This window comes from Podarcis tiliguerta, assembly GCF_965153285.1.
Source record: "Podarcis tiliguerta genome assembly, chromosome: 6".
Lineage (NCBI taxonomy): Eukaryota > Metazoa > Chordata > Lepidosauria > Squamata > Lacertidae > Podarcis > Podarcis tiliguerta.
Window position 1 is genome coordinate 4,538,927 of NC_139539.1, and position 24,629 is coordinate 4,563,555.

At 47.9% G+C, this 24,629-nt stretch overlaps 2 protein-coding genes across 5 annotated transcripts in view; one reads left to right on the forward strand and one right to left on the reverse strand.

The window, feature by feature from the left end:
* ANGPT4 (angiopoietin 4) overlaps positions 1 to 24,629 on the forward strand; it is a 210,665-nt gene that overhangs the window by 110,700 nt on the left and 75,336 nt on the right. Inside the window, exon 10 of one of the 4 annotated variants that reach the window (XR_014512848.1) lies at positions 16,406 to 16,618. The exons of 2 other annotated variants lie outside the window; for them this stretch is intronic. The gene's annotated coding sequence lies outside the window, so the exon portion shown is untranslated. Of the gene's footprint in view, positions 1 to 2,761; positions 2,937 to 16,405; positions 16,619 to 24,629 lie in introns of those variants that run through there. One more of the 4 variants, XR_014512849.1, reaches the window with a different exon arrangement.
* FAM110A (family with sequence similarity 110 member A) overlaps positions 1 to 24,629 on the reverse strand; it is a 273,110-nt gene that overhangs the window by 33,397 nt on the left and 215,084 nt on the right. The window lies entirely within an intron of this gene.

Consider the following 24,629-nt stretch of genomic DNA (forward strand, 5'->3'; position numbering starts at 1 on the left):
TTCTAGCACTGGAAGGGACTCCAAAGGTCATCTAGTTCAGCTCCCCCTACAAGACAGGCTCTGACCCACAAGTCTGAGCCAGACCATTGGTCCATAGCTGTCAACTTACAGATTTGAAAATAAGGGACCAGCAGCCTTGAAAATAAGGGATCAGCAGCCAAAAGAAGGGATTTTGCTATTCAGTGGCGTGGGGGGTGCAGGGGGGGCCGGCCGCACCGGGCGCAACATCTGGGGGGGGCGCGCTCACGCTCGCAGCTCTCTGCCCCTACCTGGCTCACTCACTCTCTCTCACTGCAGTGCTGGCTGTGCGAATCCGATCCGAGCCGCCAGGTAGCCGCCCACTGTGGAGGGGAGGGTGCCAGGCGTGCGGTGCAGTGCGGTGCAGAGAGAGAGCGCGGGACTATCTGGGGGAGGGACAGTGCAGCGGGGGGGGGGGGCGCAAATTACTTGTCTTGCCCCGGGTTAGGGGGCACAAATTACTTGCCTTGCCCCGGGTTAGGGGGCGCAAATTACTTGCCTTGCCCCGGGTGCTGACAACCCACGTTACGCCACTGTTGCTATTGTAAAGAGTTACATACATTGGTAGAATTGACAGATGCTGTCAATCCGGCATGAGGCGGTTGCAGCACCGCAGCGGCCGTTGAAGCGCCGCCCTTCTGCATCCCTCTCCATCCCCTCCTCTTCCTCCTCCCTAAGGCCGCCTCCTCAACCGCTACCACTGCTGCCGCCTCTGGGCTCGCGGGCGGCATGGGCAAGAGTCTCTCTCCCTCCCCCCCCCTCTCTCGGGCGGGGAAGGGCCGATGGAACTCCTCGTGCCAGGATGACGGCGCCAGCGCACTCTCTCTCTCGTGGCAGAGGACGCCGAGCCGCTGCTTCCCTCTCGAGCCGGGCGAGCATGAAACCCGGGAAATTTAAGGGATATCATCAATAAGGGACAGCAGTGGGACACGGCGCTGGGATAAGGGAGTTTCCCGCTAAATAAGGGACGGTTGACAGCTATGCATTGGTCCATCTTGTGCAGTATTACCCACACAGGCTGGCAGCAGCACTCTAGAGTTTCTGGCAAGGAGTCTGTCCTACCTGGAGATCCTGTGAGGGATTGAACCTGAGAGTTTTTACGTGCAAAACATGAGTGCTGCCACTGAGCCACAGCCCTTCCTCAGCTTCTGGCCGGCAGTGAATGGTGCTTTTCAGGAGGGTTCCCCACCTGGCCTTGCTAGGAACAGGAACATGTGTGTGTGTCACAGGGAGGGGGGATGGTTTCAGCAAGAAGGGGAAAAAAAGACATTCCATTTTTGCAGAAGCTTAACAGTCTATGTGGAAGAGCTGCGGCACACACACAAAACACACACACACTGTTCCACATTCTTGCTGCCCTGGCAGGCTTCCAGCCCTGGCACCAACTGCCAAGCCCACAACTCAGTGCTCAGTCCGACAAAGAGTCCTTCAAATAAGTCCTTTGTTCGGGGAATCAAATACAACGCAGCCGTTATCGTGCCAAATGCTTGGAGGGGGCGTCTCTGCTGTCATGGGTGGGGGAAGTTAGGCCGAGGGAGAGGAAAACCCGTCCGTATAACTCCTAAGATGGGAATACTCGGAGCAGCCCCAGCAAGAAGGGGGGAAATGAATCGGGCCACTCTGTTTTGCACTTTAAAATGTAGCCCAGGAGGGGTTCTGCTCATCTGACTGTCTGGCCAGAGTGCTGCATGCTCTGGTTATGTCCCGCTTGGACTACTGCAATGCGCTCTACCTGGGGCTACCCTGCTGGTGAGGCTCGCTGACCTCCCGGAAAAGCAAAAATTTGACCTTTTCCTGCTAGCCAAAGATCATAAGATGACCCGGATGATCACCAGATTCTGTGTACAGATCTGTAGGCGCAGACCATCCCCCAACCCAAACTAGTTCGTTAAGAAAATCCCCAAACTCGGTTCCATGGGTGACTCTGAGTCGTCTCTCTGCGGTAGCTTATCTTAAACTTTTAAGTGTCTATATGCTTATCGCATTTATAAATTTTAAACTTATTGTTGTACATTGTTTTAAATGTTTGTTTTCCTTCTGGGATTGTACCTCCAAGTGTGTTTTATAAGCTGGTCTCTGACCGTAATAAATTATCTATCTATCTATCTATCTATCATCTATCTATCTATCTATCATCTATCTATCTATCTATCTACCTGGGGCTACCTTTTAAGGTGACCCTGAAACTGCAACTAATCCAGAATACGGCACCTAGACTGGTGACTGGGAGCTGCCGCTGAGACCACATAACACCGGTCTTGAAAGACCTCCATTGGCTCCTAGTATGTTTCTGAGCACAATTCAAAGTGTTGGTGTTGACCTTTAAAGCCCTAAATGGGCTTTAAAGGTCAACACCAAAGGAGCGTCTCCACCCCCATCGTCTCCACCCAAAGGAGCGTCTCCACCCCCATTGTTCAGCCTGGATACTGAGCTCCAGCTCAGAGGACCTTCAGGTGGGTCCCTTCCTGCAAGAAGTGAGGTTACAGGGAACCAGGCACAGGGCCTTCTCGGTAGTGGCACCCACCTTATGGAACGTCTTCCCATCAGATGTCAGTGAAATAGACACCTGACTTTTGGAAGACATCTGAAGGCAGCCCTGTTTAGGGAAGTTTTTAATATTTGATGTTTTATTGTGTTTTTAATATTCTGTTGGGAGCTGCCCAGAGTGGGGGCTGGGGAAACGCAGTCAGGTGGGCAGGGCATAAAGAATTTATTATTATTGTTGTTGTTGTTGTTAGGGTAGTTGCTTGTTGTTTAGTCATTTAGTTGTGTCTGACTCTTCGTGACCCTATGGACCAGAGCACGCCAGGCACTCCTGTCTTCCACTGCCTCCCGCAGTTTGGTCAAACTCATGCTGGTAGCTTCGAGAACACTGTCCAACCATCTCGTCCTCCTTGTGCCCTCCATCTTTCCCAGCATCAGGGTCTTTTACAGGGAGTCTTCTCTTCTCATGAGGTGGCCAAAGTCTTGGAGCCTCAGCTTCAGGATCTGTCCTTCCAGGGAGCACTCAGGGCTGATTTCCTTCAGAATGGAGAGGTTGGATCTTCTTGCAGTCCATGGGACTCTCAAGAGTCTCCTCCAGCACCAGAATTCAAAAGTAGTTGCTGGTAGCCACTGGAAATTGTGGATTTGGCTTGCAAATGGTTAACGGCAGCGCGTGCTGCTCTTGCCTCAAATTCTGCCTTTCCTGTGTTGCAGCTCTTTGCTTTCCACTACAAATTGGCCATGGAAGGCCCAGATCGCCTGCTCAAAATCTTTCCCAATCAAACAAACATTGGTGCCCGTCAGAAACTCTGCTTCGGTTTTGAGTGTTGAAACTTCAAAGCTGGGAAAGGTTCTTCGGTGAATGATAATCATTGAGCAACAGCAAGCAAAAGGAAGAGAGGGGGAGCTCTGTGGGTTTTGCAGGGGTGGGTCTTATCTTTATAGCCAGCCCCACTCTTCTTACACACAGCTTGGTCATCCTTCCTTCGTCATACTCGCTTCAGATCATCTCCTTTGCTGACAAAACGATAAGCTAGGCAAAGGTTGGCAGACAACTGCAGAAAGGTGCTTTCCTAGGGCGCAACATGTTTTCTGCGCCTCCACAGCACTCCTCTGCAAGCGTAGAATCCATTACCTGGAGCACCATCCTGCTTTTGTTAAATTTCAATGGATTGTGCAAGTTCCTAGTCCTCAAGGCTGCCACACACAGGAACGTCAAGGATCCGGACACTGTGATTACAATTACAAGCTGTTGCCACGTCCGCCGCCCTTTTCTTGAGGAGTGGCGGTTTATTAGAACGTAGGAAGACTTATGCTGAGCCAGACCGTTGTTCCATCTAGCTCATACCACCTACACTGACCGGCAGCAGCTACCAAAGGTTTCACACAAGCCTATCCAAACCTGTGGAATATTGACATTAACCAGGCTTTTAGCTAATCGTTGACTTTAATTATTTTTTGAATGTTGTAAATGAGTGGTTTTTCTACTGAGAATTTCAATGTTTTATTCTTTTTGTAAACTGCTTTGTTTCTTCTTTGGTTTTCTAAAAAAAAAAGCAGAATATAAATTCTATGAAATAAATAAAGGTGGTTGTTTTGTGCCCCCTTGTCTGCCACTGCTAGCAAAATTGGTGGAACAAAAGCGCAGGGAAAAAATCGGGGGGGGGGGGGGGGTTGTCAAATCAGGCCCCCTAACTCAAGGCTAGTGACACTTCCTCTAAGGACTAAAAATGTGCCAGATCTGCACTGGAATTTGGTGTGTTCATTCTTGGTCAGCTGCCAGCTCCCGCCCCCCCAAAGGGCTCACCACTGACCCCCACCCACCCGCTACGGCTATCAACATCAACTCACCCCCAGCCATCTTGTCGATCTCCGGGCAACAAATTAAAGTTATTTATATTGAGTCAGACCATCTAGATCAGTATTGGATACAGTGGTATCCTGGTTCTCAAACTTAATCCGTTCCAGAAGTCTGTTCCAAAACCAAGGCGCGCTTTCCCATAGAAAGTAATGCAAAATGGATTAATCCGTTCCAGACTTTCAAAAACAACCCCTAAACCATCAATTTAACATGAATTTTATTACCTAACGAGACCATTGATCCATAAAATGAAAACAATAAACAATGTACTGCAGTCACACAATCAATCAATCAGTAGCTGAACTGGGTTCCACACAGTCACAAAAACAAAGAGCCGCAAAAACACAAAATAAATAGCAAAAACAGACAGACCTCAGCGTAACACTCAAAACGGAAGTGTGGCCGGGCAGGGCGAGGTATAAATAAAATTTATTATTATTAATAGTAATAAAGCCAGCCTGGCTTTCTTTCCGATGATCGAACGAGATCATGGCAAGGTGATATTTGCAGGTGTGGGACTCTTTGGAAGATTTAGGCTCCTCTGAAAGATCTTTGGTATTAAATATCAGCAAAGCAAGTGTTGCAAAACCTGGGAAGAGAGCGAGCGAGAGGGAGGGACCCTGGTGCAAGAACGGTCTTGACTTGTAAGAAACGGTTGTGCATCAATCATTTTTTATTTGTCCGCAGGCTGCAAACCCGAAACAAGCAACTTGGAACAAGCATAAGAGCCCCCAGCAGGGCTGGCCCAATACATTTTGGCACCTGAGGTGGACTCCAAAATGGGGTCCCACTCCCACTCCTGGCCAGGGAAGAACAGGTGAGGGAAGATCTACCGTATTTTTCGCTCGATAAGGCGCACTGGACCATAAAATATATAAAAGGATGTCACATAGAGGAGGGAGAAAGGTTGTTTTCTGCTGCTCCAGAGAAGCGGACACGGAGCAATGGATCCAAACTACAAGAAAGAAGATTCCACCTAAACATTAGGAAGAACTTCCTGACAGTAAGAGCTGTTCGACAGTGGAATTTGCTGCCAAGGAGTGTGGTGGAGTCTCCTTCTTTGGAGGTCTTTAAGCAGAGGCTTGACAACCATATGTCAGGAGTGCTCTGATGGTGTTTCCTGCTTGGCAGGGGGTTGGACACGATGGCCCTTGTGGTCTCTTCCAGCTCTATGATTCTATGATTCTATAAGGTGCACCTAGTTTTTAGAGGGGGAAATCAAGAAAAAACATATCCCCCCCCCCAGCCCCAAAGAGCAAAGAAGCCAAGACCGCGAGCACGATCCATCCCGCTGGGAGAGGCTGCGAGCGGCTATGGCAGTTCCCCCACCTCCCGCAAAAGCCCACAGGAGCCGCGCACCCTTTAAGGAGCGTGCGGCTCCTGCGGGCTTTTCTACGAGGAGGGAGAAGGGACTGACTGGCTGTGTCAGCCCCTTCTCGCTCCTGGGGAAAAGCCCGCAAGAGCCGTTTGGAGCTTGTGTGCAGCTCTTGGGGGCTTTTCCTGCCTGCCTCCCCCCTGCATTCGCTCCATAAGACGCACACACATTTCCCCTTACTTTTTAGGAGGGAAAAGCTGTGTCCTATGGAGCGAAAAATATGGTACATCTGGAACAGTGGGGACAAGAAAGATTTGCATTGGAAACTGTTGCCCTGGTGGATTCTGCCGCCTGAGGCAGTCCCCTTGACTCGCCTCTTGGGTAACCCGCCCTGGTCCCCATTGTAAGTGGGTTGGTTAAAGCAGGGATCAGAAAACTTTTTCAGCAGGGGGCCAGTCCACTGTCCCTCAGACCTTGTGGGTCTATATTTTCAAAAATATATATTAAAAAATTGAACAAATTCCTATGCCCCACAAATAACCCAGAGATGCATTTTAACTAAAAGGACACATTCTACTCATGTAAAAACACGCTGATTCCTGGACTGTCTGCAGGCTGGATTCAGAAGGCGATTGGGCCAGATCCGGCCCCCGGGCCTTAGTTTGCTGATCCATGGATATAAGCATTCAGAGCAAAATCTTGCTTCTCCAACATCTTTTCAGGCCTTGCCCAGGAGTGAATTAGTATACACCAGTGATTCCCAAAGTGGGAAGTTCCCCACCCCCAAAGGGATGGGGGGGGGAGATATTTTGTGGGGTGGGGCACTAAGAGGCAAGGGGGTGGCAGGAGGGTTCTGGCCATGCAAATGGCTATCTGCGATGGCCTGGGATTCGGACTCAGAGGCTCAACCTGAGGAATCCCAGCCTGCACAGGAGTCCCCGCCTCCAGAACCAGCTGAGCCGGGGCTGGGGCCTGAGCCTGAAGGGTCCTCACCTGTGCTGGGTCCTCAGGTGCAGGCACCAGCTGAGTCTGCTCTGGCTCCTGAGGTGATGGAGGACCCATTGCTTGAAGGTGCTCCACTCTCAGCCCCGTCAGGGGAAGAGGAGGTTGCCTCTGGGTCCAGTAGCCCTCCAGCCTCTCCTGAGCTGCAGAGGCTCAGGGCAGAGAGGTGGAGGGAACTAAGTTCCCGCAGGAGGAGTGCTTGCCTCCAGGCCAGGAGATGCAAGTCACCTGTGGACCGGGGCCACCCTATGCCTCGGGGCAGATAAAAGCCAGCCAGCCCCAGTCCCAAGTTGTGGGAGCAACGTTGTTGCTAGCCTGTTCCTGCCTGCACCCTGTCCTGCTCTTCTGCCAGAGCTCCTGACCCCACCCGACTCCCCGCCTTGGACCCAGCTACAGCCTTGACGGACAGCCTCCATACCGCACCATCAACCTCGGACTGGACTCGGACCTTGCCTCTCGGTTAGCCCCCAGGACCAGCACACTATCAAACTTTGAGAAGCTTGTGTCACTAGATGAAGTTCATCAGTTTCGTTGCGTGACTTAAACGGAGCAGTTTGAACTGGATTTTGCTTAATATCTACTGGTTTGAATTTTACTGCGTTGTTGGGGAGACACCCCTAAACCCAAGAAGTTAATGAGTGTCAGAATCTATGTAATATTGGGGAGAGGAAAGGGAAATTCAAGCTACAGAACTGTGCCAGACAAGGAATTCCTGGGCCGAGTTATGCAAACTGCCCTGGCAAGCTATTATAAAACAATAGCCATGCATTTACAGATCAAAGGGGCTCAGGTCTGTGCAAAACAGGGGTTGCCAAGGTGACGGAGAGAGGTGTGAGGTGACAGGAAAAGTGTCCTTTTACTGCAGGTGTGCTGGGAACAAGAGGGAGGACAAAGGGCACATTTCCAAGCACAATTCAAAGTGTTGGTGCTGGCTTTTAAAGCCCTAAATAGCATCAGTCCAGTATATCTGAAGGAGAATCTCCACCCCCATCGCTCTACCTGGACACTTAGGTCCAGCTCCGAGGGCCTTCTGCCGGTTCCCTCATTGTGAGAAGCCAAGTTACAGGGAACCAGGCAGAGGGCCTTCTCAGTGGTGGCACCCGCCCTGTGGAACGCCCTCCCACCAGATGTCAAAGAGAACAACAACTACCAGACTTTTAGACGACTTCTGAAGGCAGCCCTGTTTGGGGAAGCTTTTAATGTTTGAGGCGTTACTGTATTTTAATATTGTGTTGGAAGTCGCCCAGAGTGGCTGGGGAAGCCCAGCCAGATGGATGGAGTATAAATACATTATTTTTATTTATTTATATATTATTATTAATATTATTAATATTATTATTATCCATGAGCTGCTGGACAGACCCATCTTGGCTTGGAGGATGCACTAAGAGACCAGGAGCCATGACTGGTTGCTGCTTTGGAGCCAAGCTTGCTGAAGCTATGGGAGGAGCAGTAGAATTCACAGAATTCACGGACTCATAGAGTTGAAAGGGACCACGAGGGTCATCTAGTCCAACCCCCTGCAATAAGGGAAACTTTTGCTCCATGTGGGGCTCGAACCCAGAACCTTGTTATAATAATTTTAAGGTTTCAAATACAGAATAAATATTCATAAATGCACACATATATGAACCATGATATGCCTAAAATGGTCTGGGAGAGCAATCTTGAAGCCATTTGGACTCTCCCAAGGACCTCAAATATTCCTCTGCAGGAAGGGAGGCAAATGGGGAAAGCCATCCCATTGTCTTTTTCCTTGCAAATCCTGTCTTAAGGGCGAATTTGTGCATGAATAGGGTGAGCCTCTGCCCAGGATTCAGGAACTAAAGTATTAACCATCAGGAAAAAATGGCCAGGCTGCCCAGGTAATGCAATCAGTGACCATTATAAGATACCCTGGCAGCCAGGATTTTTGCTGTAGACCGCCTCCTTCTGTGATGTATAATGTTTGGGGGGGGGGGTGGTCTTGAGCTACATGGTGGGCAATTTCAAAAGTCTGTATCAGGGCTTGAGCACCATTGTCCAGGGTTCTCCCTCCTGCGTGTGGTGTGTGGGGACCCTGTTGCAACAGTTCCTTTAATAGAGATCAGGCTTACTAGCCACTTTGCTTCTCAGTATACTCCGGTTGCCTGTTGTCTTTGTCCATGGGGTTTTCTTGGCAGGGATACTGGAGTGGCTTGCCGGTTCCTGCTCCAGGTGGATCACATTTGGTCAAAACTCTCCACTATGACATGTCCATCTTGGGTGGCCCTGCACAGCATAGCTCATAGCTTCTCCGAGTTATTCAAGCCCCTTCGCCACGGCAAGGCATATCACCTTGCCAACAAAAGTCCATATAGTTAAAGCTATGGTTTTCATAGTAGTGATGTATGGAAGTGAGAGCTGGACCATAAAGAAAGCTGATTGCCGAAGAATTGATGCTTTTGAATTCTGGTGCTGGAGAAGACTCTTGAGAGTCCCATGGACTGCAAAAAGATCAAACCTCTCCATTCTGAAGGGAATCAGCCCTGAGTGCTCACTGGAAGGACAGATCCTGAAGCTGAGGCTCCAATACTTTGGCCACCTCATGAGAAGAGAAGACTCCCTGGAAAAGACCCTGATGTTGGGAAAGATGGAGGGCACAAGGAGAAGGGGACGACAGAGAACGAGATGGCTGGACAGTGTTCTCGAAGCTACAAACATGAGTTTGACCAAACTGCGGGAGGCAGTGGAAGACAGGAGTGCCTGGGGTGCTCTGGTCCAGGGGGTCACGAAGAGTCAGACACAACTAAACAACAAGCCCTCTCCTCCACAAATTTGCCTAATCTTTTAAAGCCTCCTGTGGCATAGAGTTCCCTATGCACTGCGTGAAGAAGTGTTGTCTTCTCTCTCTCCAGAGCGAAATATGAAAGCTGTACTCAGCCAGGCAGAAAAGCATGCCTGGATCTGTTTGCTCCAAAATAGCCTGACCTGGTTTTGCTCCTGGCTGCAGATTTCCACCTGCTGGGGTGAGCTTGCTCCGGAAGAAGCCGGCTGGTAGAAGTTGCAGCTGTCCTCACTCTGCAGCGGGGCTCCGGCCTGTCTGCCACTCACTTCCTGAGGGATCTGCCCCGACATGCTTCTCCTGGATCCGAGCTGTCCTCTTTTGAGCTCTGGAGAGCCTGTCAGTCATGCAGTGATGCTGCCCAAACAGCCTCGCCCAGCCTGGGAATAACCCTGGGATGATTGAGAGGGGCCAAACCCTGCACAGGAACTTTCAGATGCACACAATAGTAAACACACGCAACACACACACACTGACAACATCCTTGAGAGCAGGACTGGAGCCACTCTGAGATCTGGGACAAATGCAGCTAAGGCAGGCCTGAACGAGATGCGAGGGTTGGTTTTTATTTATTTTTTTAAAAATGAAGATTGCATCACCCGGGTGGACTGAATTACCGTATTTTTTGCTCTATAAGACTCACTTTTTCCCTCCTAAAAAGTAAGGGGAAATGTGTGTGCGTCTTATGGAGAGAATGCAGGCTGCGCAGCTATCCCAGAAGCCAGAACAGCAAGAGGGATTGCTGCTTTCGCTGCGCAGCGATCCCTCTTGCTGTTCTGGCTTCTGAGATTCAGAATATTTTTTTTCTGGTTTTCCTCCTCCAAAAACTAGGTGCGTCTTGTGGTCTGGTGCATCTTAAAGAGCGAAAAATCCGGTAGCAGGATCAGTGCAGGCACCGGGGGGGGGGGAGGTATGGAGGTCCCACCTGCTTTATACATTTGTGGGTTTTTTTAAAAAAAATATTATTCATTTTATAACACAAATAAACAACACAAACAGAAAAACAAACAACACAAACAAATTCTTGTCCTTATTTTTTCTAAACATTGTTAGATGGGCTTCCCCAAGTCCCCACATCTGATTTTCATTTTACCTCATCTTTAGCAGTTTACATATATCATAATTTCTAACCATTTTGTTAAAAAATCACACTTACTTTAACCATAAAAATCTCCACATTTTGTCACTTACAAATAATACTATTTTAAAACACACTGTCTTCTACATCTAACCCTACAGCCTATATCCACTTCCAAAGCTATTCTAAGATTTAAATATTAACGTATTTTCTCAAATGTTCCTTAAATTTCTTCCAATCTGCATTATACATTTGGGCCAAGGTATTTCCACTTTACTCCCCAGCTGCAGTCCAGATGAGCTGTCATGAGGGAAGATGGATCCAGTTTGTTTTATCCTGCTCCAGAGGGTGGGACCCAAACCAAGGGATTCAAAAGACGAGAAAGGAGATTCTGACTAAAAAGAGGAGGTTAAGGGGTGATATGATAGCCATGTTCAAATAAATAAAAGGATGTCACATAGAAGAGGGAGAAAGGTTGTTTTCTGCTGCTCCAGAGAAGCGGACACGGAGCAATGGATCCAAACTACAAGAAAGAAGATTCCACCTAAACATTAGGAAGAACTTCCTGACAGTAAGAGCTGTTCGACAGTGGAATTTGCTGCCAAGGAGTGTGGTGGAGTCTCCTTCTTTGGAGGTCTTTAAGCAGAGGCTTGACAACCATATGTCAGGAGTGCTCTGATGATGTTTCCTGCTTGGCAGGGGGTTGGACTCGATGGCCCTTGTGGTCTCTTCCAACTCTATGATTCTAAACACCAGGAAGAACATTCCGGTGGCAAGAGCTGTTCTGTTCAAAAATGAAACAGATTTCCCCAAAAGGTGCACTCTCTCCTTCACTGGAGGTTTTTAAGCAGCGGTTAGATGGATAGCTGTGATTCCTGCAGTGCAGGGGGTTAGACTAGATGGCTCTAGAGGTCCCTTCTGTAATAAACAAAAATCTGCCCTTATTCCCTTATGGGGGACACAAGAGCCTTTATAGAGTCCTTTGTAGGTTCTCCATCGGTCGGAGAAAAGAACAGAGGCCAACCAGAGAATATTGAGAAGCAAAGCAGCTCGTAAGCCTGATCTTTATTGAACTGTTGCAACAGGGTGCTCCCCTCTCACGCAGGAAAGGAGGAGGACCCAGAACCCAGGTGTGTCCGCCCTTATATAGACATTTTAAATTGCCCGCCCTTGAGTCCAAGACCACCCCCAGAAACATCATACATACATCACAGAAGGGGTGTAACCCAAGACCACCCCCCAGATACATCATACCTACATCACAGAAAGGGTGGTCTACAACAGAAATCTGAGTGTGTTGTTTATCTCCTGTCTGGCAGATTACCTGTTAATGGTCACTTGATTGGATTACCTTGAGAGCCTGGCCAGTCTTTTATAATGATAAATACTTAGTTCCCGGGCCAGGTCACAGGCTCGCCCTATTCATACACAGACATACCATTAAGACAGGATTTGTGAAGGAAAAGACAATGGGGAGGCTTTTCCATTTTCCTTCGACCTTGCAGAGAAATATTTGAGGTCAATTTGGGAGGGACAAAATGGTTTCGGGACTTTTTCTGTGGGGTTTCAGACATGTGGTTTATATATGCAGTTATGAACATTTATCTTTTATATACAGTGGTACCTTGGGTTACATACACTTCAGGTTACATATGCTTCAGGTTACATATGCTTCAGGTTACAGACTCCGCTAACCCAGAAATAATACCTCGGGTTAAGAACTTTGCTTCAGGATGAGAACAGAAATCGTGCTCCGGTGGCGCAGCAGCAGCAGGAGGCCCCATTAGCTAAAGTGGTGCTTCAGGTTAAGAAGTTTCAGGTTAAGAATGGACCTCTGGAACGGATTAAGTATTTAACCCGAGGTACCACTGTACATATATCTAAGACCTTAATTTTTTATTTCACTTCCAACTCTGCAGTTCTATGAAAATCTCTTCCCTACCAATCCCATACAGCAGAGGTTTTCAACCTTTTTGGGTCCACGGCTCCCTTGACCAACTACACCCTTTCTGTGGCACCCCTGTGGGGCTCAGGAGCCCAGTTACGCCACCCCTTGCCTGCAGATCTGGCAGCCCTTTTCTAACACCCTCCCTTGTGGAGCATTCCCTCAGCCTTCTCTCTTCTCCCCTCGACTTGGGGGTCCTCTGGGCAGCAGCTGCCACCGCCCCTAGTCTCTGAGCTGCCCTCCCCTGCCCAAAGAGAGGTGCCTCCTCACACTGCCCCACAGGGGCCTGGGAAGCACCCCCTGGCCAGCCCCAGAGTTTCCTTTATCACTGAGATGTGTAAGCTGCTCTGGGGAGTTTTGCTTTTGTTTTTTCTTGAAGAATGAGATAAAAATGCTTTGACTGTCATTGAGTTTAAGACTGCAGTCAAAGCTTGCACTTTGCTTTGAGCAGGGAATCCCCCATTGCTATCAAAGGAGACTTTCTTCCTAATAGAAATACAAGCGTCAGAGGACGGATTTTCCTCAGGGCTGAGAGAGGATTGCCAACTTTTTTAAAAAAAACTGGACCTTGTTCCTGTGCACCTTGAACAGCCGAATTAGCCGCTGAACATGCTATCTCCATGCCAGGAAAAGTTTCACCTGCTGATTTCTAAGGAGCAAGTAGCTGTTAGAGGCATAGACGCAGGGCAGCTTGTTTTTTCCTGATCAGTTGGCATTATAATATGTAGGCCCAGGAGCAAATGAAGCCAATATTTTCAGGTCAGTTGGCAGTCCTAGGCAGAGATAGGAGACAATAGGAGCACTTATGTGGAATTGGAAGGGGGGGGAGAGGGGATTGCTGTGGTGGGGAAAATGCTCTCTGTACATGATCAGAGGCATTTTCCTTTCTATTATGACTGGACACGTGCCAAGGACCAAGTCCCAGCAATGATAGAGTTACAAGCTTGGTGGATCAGGGGTATGCTTGGAATGTACTGTATCTTGATTTCAGTAAGGTTTTTGACAAAGGCCCCCTTGATATTCTTGGAGAGAAGCTGGTAAAATTTGGGCGGGATGAAATAACAGTTAGGTGGATTTGATGACTGACCGAACCCCAAAAGTGCCCTTGTCATCCTGGGGAAAAGTGATAAGTGGGGTGCCACAGGGTACCTCGGGTTAATAACTTAATTCATTCCGGAGGTCCATTCTTAACCTGAAACTGTTCTTAACCTGAAGCACCACTTTAGCTTAATGGGTCCTCCCGCTGCTGCCGTGCGATTTCTGTTCTCATCCTGAAGCAAAGTTCTTAACCCGAGGTACTATTTTTGGGTTAGCAGAGTCTGTAACCTGAAGCATCTGTAACCTGAGGTAAAGGGACCCCTGACCATTAGGTCCAGTCGTGACCGACTCTGGGGTTGCGGCGCTCATCTCGCTTTACTGGCCGAGGGAGCCGGCGTAGAGCTTCTGGGTCATGTGGCCAGCAGGACTAAGCCGCTTCTGGCAAACCAGAGCAGCGCACGGAAACTCTGTTTACCTTCCCGCCGGAGTGGTACCTATTTATCTACTTGCACTTTGAGGTGCTTCCGAACTGCTAGGTTGGCAGGAGCTGGGACTGAGCAACAGGAGCTCACCCCGTTGCGGGGATTCGAACCGCCGACCTTCTGATCGGCAAGTCCTAGGCTCTGTGGTTTAACCTACAGTGCCACCTGCATCCCCGTAACCCGAGATACCACTGTATAAATGACTTGGACAAAGGAATTGAGAGGACGCTCAGCAAATATGCAGATGACACCAAACTGAGAGGGGTAGCTAATGCCGCAGAAGACCGAATCAGGAGTCAAAGGGACCATAACATGTTGGAGAACTGTGCCCCCCCCCCCAAATTCTAGTAGGGACAAATGTAAGGTTTGACACTTAGGGAGAAAGAACCAGCTGCACAAATATAAGATGGGGGAGAACTGGCTTGCCAGTGGAACATCTGAAAAGGATCTAGGGGTCTTAGTGGACAAGCTTAACATGAGTCAACAGTGCGATGCACCAGCAAACAACAACAACAACAACAACAAATGCTATTCTAGGCTCCATCAAGAGGCGTCTAGTGTCCAAGTCAAGGAAATTGATAGTCCCGCTCTATTCTGTTTTGGTCAGGCCACACCTGGACTATTGTGTTCAGTTCTGGGCACAATAATTTAAGAAGAATATTGACATTGCAGTGGGTTAGACTAGATTGCCCTTGGGATCCCTTCCAAATCTACAATTCTATGATTCTATGAAAACAGATTGAGAGTCAAAATCCTAGGATTTAGATCTCGTGAGTCATGATGACTCAGATTAATCCTTGAGAATGAGAGAGGGTTATATGGGTGGGAGAGAGAGAGAGAGAGAGAGAGATTTAAAATAAGGACCAGAAGCTTGCAAATGCTCCAAGCATGTGACAGTAGAAAGGCTTAAGGTAACTACTTGTAACAGGCCACTATTCCACAAACCTGTGATGACTTGACTGAAGTGTTCTTGAGTTATGGTTACCAGACGTATGCGTTTCCCGGGGACAGTCCCCGGATATACAAATCTGTCCCCGGACAAAATCCGTCCCTGGATTTCATTTAATGTCCCCGGATTTATATTTTAAGTGTTGCAGATTTATTAGTAGGGAATGAATGTTGTGTGATTGGTTCAACGGCACAAGACACATCATATGGGGACTTCCGGCAAGGCAAAATGGCGGGCGCCACGGCAGCGAGCAGCTCCTGAGGCCAGCCAGAGCCAACTGCGCTACCAGGCTGGCTCCGGGCTGCTGAGACTGCCGCTGCTAAGGGGGAACTGGGGACGCCCGGCACGTCAACTGGGGGAACCGCTGATGATCCTCTCCCCACACAGCCCAAATAGAGCCAGGAGCGAGAGCACCCGGCCACCCAGCCACCCGGCCGACTGCCCAGTGGTGCTCCGGGGCCAGGAAAACCCGGAGCCAACACAGGGAGAAGGAGGAGAGGAGAAGAAAAAGGAAGAAGAAGAAGAAGAAGAAGAAGAAGAAGAAGAAGAAGAAGAATTAGGGATTGCAAAGAGATGGCTGTATCCGAAGAGAAGAAGAAGAAGAAGAAGAAGAAGAAGAAGAAGAAGAAGAGGAAGAAGAATTAGGGATTGCAAAGAGATGGCTGTATCCGAGGAGAAGAAGAAGAAGAAGAAGAAGAAGAAGAAGAAGAAGAAGAAGAGGAGGAAGAAGAATTGGGGATTGCAAAAAGATGGCCATAACTGATAAGTCATATATTTTTCATTAACCTCCTATGCATCCACCAGTAGCTGAGCAGCGAAGTTCTCTCTTTGAACCAGAGACTCTAAGATGGGCGTCAATCTCAGTTCTCTGGCCTTTGGGTGATACTTGGGAAGGGCTGTTTGCTCACCTTATCCTATTCATCCTCTTGAAGGTCTTCCCACCCCATTATTACAGCTCGGCTCCTTTTTCTTCTCAGAGCAGTGGCCATAAAGCAAGGCACCTTGGCATTACTATCAGCAGGGAACTGCAGAAACTCCCAGGTGGACTTTATGTATTTATTTTGTAATGGGGTAGAAGGGGGAAAGGGTGGGGCCATTTATTGCCCTGTTGGAGGTCCACCTGGAACAGCTTCACCTTGGCAAGGCATGGCAGCCCCTCTCCACACACACACACACACCCTCTCTCCCAAGCCCACCCCAATTCATCTTATCTATGTGTTAATGCCTGTTAATGCCTCCAACACATTTCAACTTATCTGGGTGCTCATTGCAGCCCAGCCAGTTTCTATTACAAGAGCCAACAGGTTAACTCTTTCAGTGCTTGTCACAAGGAGAACTTGGGCTCTCTGGCCCTCGATGACATTTTTTATTATTATGGTTTTAATAGTTAAAAAAAGAAAAAAAAAACGTCAACAAACAAAAAACCAAAGGATAATGTTGTTGTTTAGTCGTTTAGTCGTGTCCGACTCTTCGTGACCCCCTGGACCAGAGCACGCCAGGCACTCCTGTCTTCTACTGCCTCCCGCAGTTTGGTCAAACTCATATTGGTAGCTTTGAGAACACTGTCCAACCATCTCGTCGTCTGTCATCCCCTTCTCCTTGTGCCCTCCATCTTTCCCAACATCAGGGTCTTTTCCAGGGAGTCTTCTCTTCTCATGAGGTGGCCAGAGTATTGGAGCCTCAGCTTCAGGATCTGTCCTTCCAGGGAGCACTCAGGGCTGATTTCCTTAAGAAAGAATGTGTTTGATCTTCTTGCAGTCCATGGGACTCTCAAGAGTCTCCTCCAGCACCATAATTCAAAAGCATCAATTCTTAAGCGATCAATATTTAAAAAAATAGAGAGAGAAAGAGAAAGCCTTGTTGTATTATCTAAGTTCCTGGCCGTTGCAATGAGGGCTCCGCATCCCACCCACCCGCAACACATCTATTCCTCCTACGAATTCCGGGATCAGAAACCAGGACAGCTTCTGTAAATCCAGGACTGTCCCTGGAAACAGGGCCGCCGTCTTAAGCATATCCGAAGCTGTGGTGCAAAGCTCCCTCCAGCACTCCCCCCCTTCCCAGAGTTGTGAACCTTTTTTTAAGGAGGACGGCGCTGCGGGCAGGGCTGGAGGAGGCAGGCAGTGGCTGGAGGGCGCTGCTTCGGCATGGCATGGTGGAGGCGGGTGAGGGCGGCCAGCTGATTCTAGGGGGCGCCACATCCAGCCTCCGCCTCTTCCCTGGTGCCCTCCAGAACTTGGCGCCCTGGCGCCCAGCGCCACTAACCTCTATGGGTAAGACGCCCCTGTCAGGAAAATAGGGACGCTTGTAAGGTCTCCTTTATGTCATTGGGGGCCTACCTGTTATACCCAGTCGAAAGGCTTCAGGTTGAATGAATGAATTTTATTATTACGGTCGCAGACCAGTTCCGGCTCACTTACAATATCAGAAAAATCATAAAAGAAAAATTAGTTTTTTAAACATATCATTTCCAACATTCATATAACATAATTTCTTATCTTAGACAATATTTTTGACTTCTGTCACCTCCTCTGATGATTTTTCGCTCTTTATCACTTATTCTGCATTTCTTAATTTCTCTATTATTCTTAATTAACTAATAATTCTCCTCATAGTCTTTCTTGCAATATTTCAAATTGCAAATACAATTCATTACAATTACTTCTCAAATAGTTCGGTTATTTACTCCAGTCTTCTAAGCATCTCTGGTCCTGCAGGTTTCGAATCCTTCTTTTTCTCTCTCTAAGGCTGAATTTCATGGGACGTGGTTTGCCCTTGTCAAATTGTTAGTAAAATTTAAATAATAATTTCTTATTGGGTTGGGCTAGATGACCCTCACACCCCTTCCAACTCTTAAGATTCTATGATTCCTAAATGATCACTGCCAATTTCTTTCTTTCCTTTCCAGGCTTGGCATCTGTGCCATGATGAGCTTTTCTAGGTCAGAGACATTTCTGAGCGTTCTTTTTTTTGCATCGTGCTGACATCTCTGCACTTGGGAAAATCATCACCAGTTGCCATTCTGCTTGTTGTGCGCTCTCGTGGAAAGAAGAAGAGGGAAGCTGTCACTGAGAGAAAACAAGAGAACATACATCTCCCCACGGCCTGACCTGTGGGTCCCTTTACTCCCAGAATAGAGGAAACAGAAAATATCACATCACTGGGGAAAGGAAAGGCTAGGCTCTTAATTTAGGAGTCAAGTCTATTGACATTCCTCAGCAAGTCGCTCAGGATATCTTCTTAATGTTTAAAGGTAAAGAAACCCCTGACTATTAGGTCCAGTCGTAGCCGACTCTGGGGTTGTGGTGTTCATCTCGTTTTATTGGCCGAGGGAGCCGGCATCCAGCTTCTGGGTCATGTGGCCAGCATGACTAAGCCGCTTCTGGTAAACCAGAGCAGTGCACGGAAATGCTGTTTATCTTCCCACTGGAGTGGTACCTATTTATCTACTTGCACTGGTGTGATTTCGAACTGCTAGGTTGGCAGGAGCTGGGACTGAGCAACGGGAGCTCACCCCGTCGTGGGGATTCGAACTGTCGACCTTCTGATCGGCAAGCCCTAGGCTCTGTGGTTTAACCCACAGCGCCACCCACATCCTTAATGTTTAGGTTGCTCCTAATCCCAAAGTCAACAAGCCTGGGAATCTCAGATGTGTTCGTGCTCCCCTTAGCACTAGAGATTTAAACCTGGCATGGATTCTGAAGTAAGCTGGAAATAGGATCGAGGAAGGATAAACAGGAATGTGTGTTTTGCTTTGGAATCATAGCAGGACTGTGTTTCGAAACCGCTGGCAGACTTCCTAGGACCTCTGATGTCTCATTCAGATTTACTGCAGGAGAGCCTCTTGTGGTCTGAACAGCCTGAAAATGAGTGTCCGGTATCCTCACCACATCTCGCCTATTGCAACATTTTAATCGTATCCACACCAAATCATTTCCTGTAATTTTGTCTAATCTGGCAGCACTTTACAGTCATACCTAGCGTTACAGATGCTTCAGGTTGCATTTTTTCGGATTACGGACGCGCCAAAACCCAAAAGTACCAGAATGGGTTATTTCCAGGTTTCAGTGGTCGCACATGCGCAGAAGCACTAAATCGCGCTTTGCGCATGCGCAGAAGCACTAAATCACAAGAAGAAGATATTACTTGACATGGGTGGGCTTGCCGATCAGAAGGTTGTCGGTTCGAATCCCCGTGACGGGGTGAGCTCCCGTTGCTCAGTCCCTGCTCCTGCCAACCTAGCAGTTTGAAAGCACGTCAAAGTGCAAGTAGATAAATAGGTACCGCTCCGGCGGGAAGGTAAACGGCGTTTCCGTGCACTGCTCTGGTTTGCCAAAAGCGGCTTAGTCATGCTGGCCACATGACCCGGAAGCTGTCGGTGGACAAATGCCTGCTCCCTCAGCCTATAGAGCGAGATGAGCCCGCGACGCCAGAGTCATCCGCGACTGCATTTAATGGTCAGGGGTCCCTTTACCTTTATATTACTTATAACCTGCCCATCTGACTGGGTTTCCCCAGCTGCTCTGGGAGGCTCCCAACAGAATATGAAAAACATGATAAAACATCAAACATTAAAAACTTCCCTAAACAGGGGATGACCTTCAGATGTCTTCTAAAAGTCAGATAGTTGTTTATTTCCTTGACATCTGATGGGAGGGCGTTCCACATGGCGGGTGCCACTACCGAGAAGGCCCTCTGCCTGGTTCCCCTTAACCTCACTTCTCCCAGGGAGGGAACCTCCAGAAGGCCCTCAGAGCTGGATCTCAGAGTCCGGGCAGAATGATGGAGGTGGAGATGCTCCTTCAGGCATACTGGCATCTCTCGGTAAGACTGTGAATGTCACCTGTCTGAAACTCTGGAGAGTCACTGCCGAACAATGTGACTCACTGCAAGATAGTTTGGTATGCTCAGGTGTTTCATGGTAACTCACATGCACATGAATGTATTGTCACGGCTTTAAGACTATAAAACCCATGATGCAGTGCACCTGTGAGCGGAACACCTGCAGGGGTGAAAACATTCAGAGCCTTGAGTCGAAATGAGCAACTGAAAAAGGCCTCGAAGAAAGGAAGTCAGGGTATAAATAGAATGAATGAATGCATCAATAAATAAATAATAGGATAAACAGAGCCATCTGAAATTCAATTAGACAAATGGATTTTCCATGGAAATTGCTCCCAAGAAAGCAAGAGTCCTCCTGTGGGATTCAGCCTTGGATAAAAGCTCCATGCAAATGGAGATAATCTCCGCGAGGAAGGTGATTGTTTTTGCTGCAAAGGGAGCTCTGTCCATTGCAGGACCAAAAGCCTTTTCCATCTGACTTTGAAGTCATTAAGTCACGTCTCACCCCAGTGAGCTCCAGCCAGCTTGACCTTTTCTTTGTTTTATATCCAGAAATTAAAAACAACCAGCTCAGGTCCTGTGACATTATTGGGCCCTCCGGGAATGTTCCTGCAAAGTCTCTCATCATTGCAGCTGGTCAGGCAACCTTAAAGAAACATGAGGTGCCCATAACTCTTAGAGCAAGATTTGCACATGACTGACCAAAGCAGCACTTCCTCAAGCTGACGTTTCCTGGTGTCTGGTCTGTGACTCCATTTTGAAAGCCCCACTAAATGATTTCTCACTGTTTCTGGCTAAGCCTACAGGCTTGCTGGAGAAGAGAGGGTACCTCTGAGCATGTGCAAAGTGACAACCCCCAGAATGGGTACTTCTCTGAGTTTATTGACTAAGTCACCCTGGAAGTTGAAGAACCTCTCAGCTCCTTTCGCAAAAGTCAAGTGCAGCTGAGAGGTGTAGGCGTGTTTACTTGGGCGTAAGAGCTAGCGGGCTGGGTAGGGCTTGCTCTCAAGTAAGTGTGCATAAGAACACAGATTTCGAGGGGGTTCTGTATGCTCACATCTCTAGGATGATCTGCCACAACAGGCTGCTCAGGTGAAAAACATGAGCTCTTAAAACAAGCCCCAAATGACCGCATCCAAGCTGGCTGGGACTTGGGGAGCTGTATTCCAAAACCACTGGAGGGCACCAGGTTGGGAATGGCGGCAGCAACTAATGTTGCTATCAGTGGCGATAGAGAAGCATGAAACATACAGAAGCAAAAATGAGTGTGGAAGAAGTCATTCATCATCCATTCATCTAGCTCAGGTCTGTCCAACCGGTCGATTGCAATCTATCGGTCGATCGCGGGCTGTCCGTGGTAGATTCAGGTAAATCGCAATATCTCCATCGATCGACCCAAAAGCTCAACAACTGTGATCTCCCTCCCTAAAAGAAGCTCAACAACTCTAGTCTCTCCCCCTAAAAAAAGTATAAAAACTTTGGCCAACCTTTCATCCCCCCAAAAAGCTCAACAACTCTGGTCAATCCAGTGGGTAGATCACTGCCAGTTTATTTATCAATCAATCAATCTTTATTATGGTCCAGAGACCCAACAAATCGTTACAAAGCAATGCACAATTCAGACAAGCCTACCTCCAGGTTAAACAAGCATTTTGTTCAGACTTAAAAATAGGGATCATTGGTTCTTGCAACCACCGATAAAAACTTCGCCACTGCTAATGTTCTAGCGTTTGTCCGGTCTTCCAATAGGAACCTGACATAGTGAGCCTCTGATTTTCCCGGGAAAGGTACCAGCAAGGGTAATATCAGTTCAGCCCTGGCTTGCTCATATTTTGCACAGTGCAGCAAAATATGTTTTGTAGAATCGATGTCTTGAGCACACGAGCAAAGTCTGTCCTGGTAGGGAACTCCTCTCAACCTGCCATCCAACACTGCAGAAGGAAAGACATTTAGTCTGGCTTTGGTGAATAACCTTCGATAATTTGGTACTGTCAGGTTTTTAATGTAAGGAGCTCACCCCGTGGCAGGGATTCGAACTGCTGACCTTCTGATTGGCAAGTCCTAGACTCTGTGGTTTAACCCACAGCGCCACCCGCGTCCCGTAACCCGAGGTATGACTGTATTATTATTATTTTTAAAAAACAACAACACCAAAATATCATAGTCATGAAGAATTGTGATGACTGAATTGAAGATGGAGGGGGGGATGAAGGAGAGAAAGTGAAACTGACAGATGTAGCCATGTGCCACACAATTGGGAGAGTGAAGCCCTGCTCCCTCTCCCTTTCACCCCCCACCCCAAGCCCCCCGAGTGGTACCCAAGGAGCCTGAAGGACACAATTCTCTCCTCCCCGCAGATCCCAGCCAGAATGGCTGCCTCTGCCTGGCCTGATCATTAGACCTGAGGCACACTTGCCGGGTCAGAGGTCAAGGTCTGGTCTGCGCCGTCCGCTGACCGCAGCACCCCATCTCGATGACAGATGGAGATTTACCATCAGGTTGGAAGGTGGGGACCGGGCTTCCCCCAGGGGTACGGCGCTTTTGTCTCTGGCTGACGACTGCCGCGCTGGTTTTCACTCATTAGGGAAGCGAATGTCCCTCCCTGAGCCCCCCACCCAAAAAAACCCTCTTCATTTCACCCCCCAGATGGCTGAGCTGCCTGCTGACAGTCGGGGCTGCAAAGACCCTCTTTTGAGAAGCTAAGATGAGGCACTCAACTGGGCAGGGTCAGGCCAGCACCCCGGGGACCACCGCCTTTTGTCCCCTCCTAACCCTGCCGGCAAAAGCCCCTCGTCTCCATCCCCCCCAAGAGATCAGCAGACAGAAGCCTTTCAACTTTCAACTTGACCTGGTCTTTTGGTATGGAAATTGGATGCAAATCGGGCAGGGAAGCAAAGAATGGCGTGAGGTCTCTTGACGCCAGCCGTTTGTTAGCTGCAAATTATTATGATTTTGGGTGGAGGGGGTGGGGCGGAATCCATATCACCCCTGAAAAATTGCAGGACTGCTACGGAGAACAAGGGGAAAGAGAGAAGTTGAAAGAGGCATATCCATTCTCCGTTCGTTTTTGCCATATCTATATGCATACCTTCCAACATGAAAATAGGGATGCCCTGTAGAAGAAGAAGAAGAAGAAGAAGAAGAAGAAGAAGAAGAAGAAGAAGAAGAAGAAGACTGGGTTGCCCCAGCCACTCTGGGTGGCTTCCAACATATATGAAAACATAATAAAACATTAAACATTAAGAAACTTCCTTAATCAGGGCTGCCTTCAAATGTCTCCCCTAAGTGTTGTGTAGTTACTTCTCTTTTTTGGTATATAATTTTTATTAAATTTTCTGTTTTACAATTTAAAATACTCATTTTTACATCCTTAAAATATCAATGAATTCCCTTCTTCTCTTTCCATGGTTCATTTTACATATCATAAATCCCTGCATATTTTACAAAAACTATATACCTTTCAGTATTCCCTTATTGCATCCATCGAAGCTTATTTACACTGTTGAATTTATCTTAATGCTGACAACGTACACAATTAGAATAGAATTTATTAATTTCAGTCACTGACCAGTTCCAGCTCCCATACAATATCAGGGAAGTCCTAAAACATGATAGGGATACATTTGAATTTGCAATTGGGTATGACAGGGGCAATACAGATATAGAAGCAGTTAAAATATATATGTCAAATCTTAATCACTAAAATATAACCTAAAATGGTCATTTAAGGCCTTAGTCATTATGGTAGCACAGCTACCATACACAATTATTTCCCATATTGGCTGGGGGGTGGTCATATAACTCCATACCCTCCAACATCTCTCCAATGAAAATAGGGACATCCTAAGGAAATACGAAGGAAAAACGAAGATCATGGCCACTGGTCCATCACCTCCTGGCAAATAGAAGGGGAAGAAATGGAGGCAGTGAGAGATTTTACTTTCTTGGGCTCCATGATCATTGCAGATGGTGACAGCAGTCACGAAATTAAAAGACGCCTGCTCCTTGGGAGAAAGGCGATGGCAAACCTAGACAGCATCTTAAAAATCAGAGACATCACCTTGCCAACAAAGGTCCATATAGTTAAAACCATGGTTTTCCCAGTTGTGATGTATGGAAGTGAGAGCTGGACCATAAAGAAGGCTGATCACCGAAGAATGGATGCTTTTGAATTATGGTGCTGGAGGAGACTCTTGAGAGTCCCATGGACTGCAAGAAGATCAAACCTCTCCATTCTGAAAGAAATCAGCCCTGAGTGCTCACTGGAAGGACAGATCCTGAAGCTGAGGCTCCAAGACTTTGGCCACCTCATGAGAAGAGAAGACGCCCTGGAAAAGACCCTGATGTTGGGAAAGATGGAGGGCACAAGGAGAAGGGGACGACAGAGGATGAGATGGTGGGACAGTGTTCTCGAAGCTACCAGCATGAGTTTGACCAAACTGCGGGAGGCAGTGGAAGACAGGAGTGCCTGGCGTGCTCTGGTCTATGGGGTCACGAAGAGCCGGACACAACTAAACAACTAAACAACAACAAAGGAAAAGCTGGACATTTCAGGATGAAATCAAAAACTAGGACGGCTTCTGTAAATCCGGGCCTGTCCCTGGAAAATATGAACACTTGCAGGGTCTGCTTAAGTGGTCATTTTCCCCATTTAGGTAAGAAGCAAATCTCCCTCCCATTAGGTCTTGAAAGTTGCCTGCCTGTTAGATGGAAGGGTTATTCACACTTCTGTTTCTCTAAGCATGTTCTTTTATTTTCTGGCTGATTTCCCAGGGAAAACCCTCTTCTGAATCGGAGCAGGCATAAATATGC